Source organism: Elephas maximus, chromosome 2 (genome assembly GCF_024166365.1).
Source record: "Elephas maximus indicus isolate mEleMax1 chromosome 2, mEleMax1 primary haplotype, whole genome shotgun sequence".
Taxonomy (NCBI): Eukaryota; Metazoa; Chordata; class Mammalia; order Proboscidea; family Elephantidae; genus Elephas; species Elephas maximus.
The window spans coordinates 121,272,528-121,276,964 of record NC_064820.1 but is presented as its reverse complement, the minus strand read 5'-3'; the positions used below and the strand labels follow the sequence as shown (position 1 = coordinate 121,276,964).

At 38.2% G+C, this 4,437-nt stretch overlaps 1 pseudogene; it reads right to left on the bottom strand.

The window, feature by feature from the left end:
* Positions 1-3,974: 3,974 nt before the first annotated feature.
* Positions 3,975-4,071, bottom strand: LOC126070737 (uncharacterized; annotated as a pseudogene).
* Positions 4,072-4,437: the final 366 nt, after the last annotated feature.

Genomic DNA, 4,437 nt, shown 5'->3' with positions numbered 1-4,437 from the left:
TGCCACCTTCTTCTAGGCTTTCCAGCCTCTCAGCTGCCTGTTGCAAATTCACAAATACGCTTTTGGGGGAAAATGATACCAAATATTGGGTTCATTACTCTATACTCTAGGATGTTGGACCCTCAACTCCTCACTCCCTGGTACCTTCTGATGCCTTCAAAGAGTTAATTTTCATTTTATCCAGGTTTTCTAGTTGTTCTCATTGGGCAGGTTGGTCTAAAACAAGCTAGTCTACCTAACTGCAATTTGCCTGTGCTTCTGTGTGTGTATACGGAGATACAGGCAACTCTTCATAATATAAAATTGGGTTAACCACTTTGCAAATTAACTATGGTTAAAAAAATAATACAGAGTATATTTGAATAGATATAATTTCAAGCATCTTCATATTAGAGGAGGTTTATTGTTGGTGCCACTAAGAAAGCAAAATACCCTACATAATATTACTGCCACATGGGATTGTTTCTTCCCCTCAACAAAACAATGTAAACATTCTTTCTCCTATAAATAGCCCCTTGAGTCTTAAGCCACTGGCAAGGCAAAAGGTGAAGGCAAGAAGAAACTAAAATAGGAACTTCCAGTACCAAGGTAAGGCTGTGATGATGAATGAATGAGATGAGGAGAAAAAGAGGCAACATGCAACTAATGTTCCACCTCCGCTCCACTTGTTTCCTTTAATGTGTTTTGAAGGAGCTCAGCTAAGAAATAAAAATAGCAGGCATTTCAGTACCATAACTGGCAGCATTTATTTTGTCAACAAATTCTTTAATGATTACTATTCCTAAACACTTATACTTTGATTTGTTTCACATCCTTGAACTTAGGTTTGTTGTTGCTGTTGTTAGGTGGCCTTGAGTTGCTTCTGACTCATAATGACCCTATATAAAAAAATATGCAACAGAACAAAACACTGCCCCGTCCTGCACCATCCTCACAATCCTTGCTATGTTTGAGCCACCGTGTCAATCCATTTAGTTGAGGGTCTTCCTCTTTTTCACTGACACCGTAACTTACCAGGCATGATTTCATTCTCCAGGGACTGGTCCCTCCTGATTACATGTCCAAAGTACATGAGATGAAGTCTTGCCATCCTCACTTCAAGGAGCACTCTGGCTGTACTTCTTCCAAGATAGATTTGTTTGTCCTTCTGGCAATACATGATATAGTCAATATTTTTTGCCAAAACCATAGTTTAAAGGCATCAATTATTCTTCAGTCTTCCTGATTCATTGTCCAGCTTTCACATGCATACGAAGCGATTGAAAATATCATGGCTTGGATCAGGTGCACTTTAGTTCTCAAAGTGACAACTTTGCTTTTCAACACTTTAAAAAGGTCTTTTGCAGCAGATTTACCCAGTGCCATACAGTGTTTGATTTCTTGACTGCTGCTTCTATGATCCTTCATTGTGGATCCAAGTAAAATGAAATCCTTGACAACTTCAATCTTTTCTCCATTTATCGAAATGTTGCTTATTGGTCCAGGTGTGAAGATGTTTCTTTTCTTTATGTTGAGGTGTAATCCATACTAAAGGCAGTGGTCTTTGATCTTCATCAGTAAATGCTTCACGTCCTCTTCATTTTCAGGAAGCAAAGTTGTATCATCTGCATATCACAGTGTGTTAACGAGTCTTCCTCTAAACCTTGTGCCACATTTTTCTTCATGTAGTCTAGCTTCTCAGATTATTTGCTCAGCATACACACTGAACAAGTATAGTGGAAGAATATAACCCTGACGCATACCTTTCCTGATTTTTAACGATGCACTATCCCCTTGTTCTGTTCGAACAACTGCCTCTTGGTCTATGTACAGGTTCCTCGTGAGCACAATTAAGTAATCTGGAATTCCCATTCTTCCCAATGTTATCCATAATTTGTTATGATCCACATAGTTGAATGCCTTTGCATAGTCAATAAAACACAGGAAAACATCTTTCTGGTTTTCCCTGCTTTCAGCTGAGATCCATCTGACATCAGCAGTGATATCCCTGGTTCCACGTCCTCTTCTGAATCCAACTTGAATTCCTGGCAGTTCCCTGTCGAGGTACTGCTGCAACTGCTTTTGAATGATCTTCAGCAGAACTTTACTTTTGTGTGATATTAATGATATTGTTCAATAATTTCTGCATTCTTTTGGGCCACCTTTCTTTGGAATGGACACTAATATTGCTCTCTTCTAGTCAGTTGGCCAGATAGCTGTCTTCCAAATTTCTTGGCATAGATGAGTGAGCATCTCTAGTGCTGCATCCATTTGTTGAAACATCTTAGTTGGTATACCATCAATTCCTGGAGCCTTGTTTTTCACCAATGCCTTTAGTGCATCTTGGACTTCTTCCTTCAATACCATCGGTTCTTGATCATATGTTACCTCTTGAAATAGTTAAATGTTGACCAATTCTTTTTGATACAGTGACTTTGTGTATTTCTTCCATCTTCTTTTAATGGTTCCTGAGTCATTCAATATTTTCTCCATAGAATCCTTCAAAATTGCAAATGGATGCTTGAATTTTTTATTCAGTTCTTTCAGCCTGAGAAATTCCAAGCAAGTTCTTTCTTCCCTTTTGGTTTTTCTAACTCCAGGTCTTTGCACATGTTATTATAACATTTATTTATTTACTCATTTTGTCTTCTTGAACCACCCTTTGAAATCTTCTGTTCGGCTCTTTTACTTTATCATTTCCTCTGTTTTCTTTAGCTACTCTATGTTCAAGAGCAAGTTTCAGAGTCTGTTCTGACATCCATTTTGGTCATTTCTTTCTTTCCTGTCTTTTTAATGACCTTCACTTTCTTCATGTATGATGTCCTTGATATCATCCCACAACTCATTTGGTCTTCAGTCATTAGTTTTCAGTGCATCAAATCTATTCTTGAGATGGTCTCTAAATTCAAGTGGGACATACTCAAGGTCCGATTTTCATTCTCATAAACTCCTTTTAATTTTATTCAGGTTCAACTTAAACTTCTTGTTGTTAGGTGCCATTGAGTTGGTTCCGATTCATAGCAACCTGATATACCACAGAACGAATCACTGCCCAGTCCTGTGTCATGCTTACAGTTGTTGTTATGTATGAGCCCATTGTTGCAGCCACCGTGTCAGTCCCTCTCATTGAGGGTCTCCCTCTTTTCCACTGACCCCGTACAACTGAAACATAAACTTGCATATGAGCAATTGATGGTCTGTTACAGTTGGTCCCTCGACTTGTTCTGACTGATGATTGAGCTCCTCCTCCATCGTCCGTTTCCAGAGGTGCAGTCGATTTGATTCCTGTGTTTTCCATCCATTGAGGTCCACATCATAGTCACTATTTATGTTGTTTAAAAAAGATGTTTTCAATGAATAAGTCATTGGTCTTGCAAAATTCTATCACGTGCTGTCTGGCATTGTTTCTATCATCCAAGCCATTTTTTCCAAACACAGATCCTTTTTTGTTTCCAACTTTAGCATTCCAATCACCAGTAGTATCAATGCATTTGATTGCATGTTTGGTCTGTTTCAGGCTGCAGAAGTTGGTAAAAAATCTTCAGTTTCTTTATTTTTGGCATTAGTGGTTGGTGTGTAAATTTGAGTAATAGTCATATTAAGTGGTCTTACTTGTAGGCATATGGATATTATCCTATCACTGACAGTGTTGTACTTCAGGAGAGACCTTGAAATGTTCTTTTTAGCTATGAATGTGGCACCATTTCTCTTCAATTTGTCATTCCCAACATAGTAAACCATATGATTGATTGATTCAAAATGGCCAGTACTAGTCCATTTCAGCTCACTCAGCTCACTAATACTTAAGATATATGTCTTTATGCCTTTCATTTCCTTAAAAAATTTACTGTGCTTTAGGTGAAAGTTTACAAATAAAGTTAATTTCTTGTCCAAAATTTTTTACACATATTGTTTTGTGACATTGGTTGCAATTCTCACAATGTGACAGCACACTTCTCCTTTCCACCTCAGGTTCCCTGTGTCCCTTTGTCCAGAAAAATACATAATGCTTCACGAATTTATGTCTTATGCAGGGGCCACACTAGTCTTCTCTGTATCATTCTAATTTTACTGTATGTTGAAGGGAGCACCCATTTCATTTTTGATGACTTTTAATTTTCCTTCAATTCTTACTTTTTAATTCATACTTCATACTTCCCATATTCCAATTATTAATGGATGTTTGCAGCTGTTTCCTCTCATTTTGAGTCATGCCACATCAGCAAATGAAGGTCCCAAAAGCTTGACTGTACCCCTATCATTAAGGTTGACTCTATTTTGAGAAGGGAGCTCTTCCTCAGTCGTATTTTGCATGCCTTCGAACCTGAGGGCACTGTATCAGATAGTGTTCTGCTGCTGTTCATAATGTTTTCACTGGCCAATATTTTCAGAAGTAGACTGCCAGGCCCTTTTTCCTAGTCTGTCTTAGTCTGGAAGCTCTACTAAATCCTGTCCACC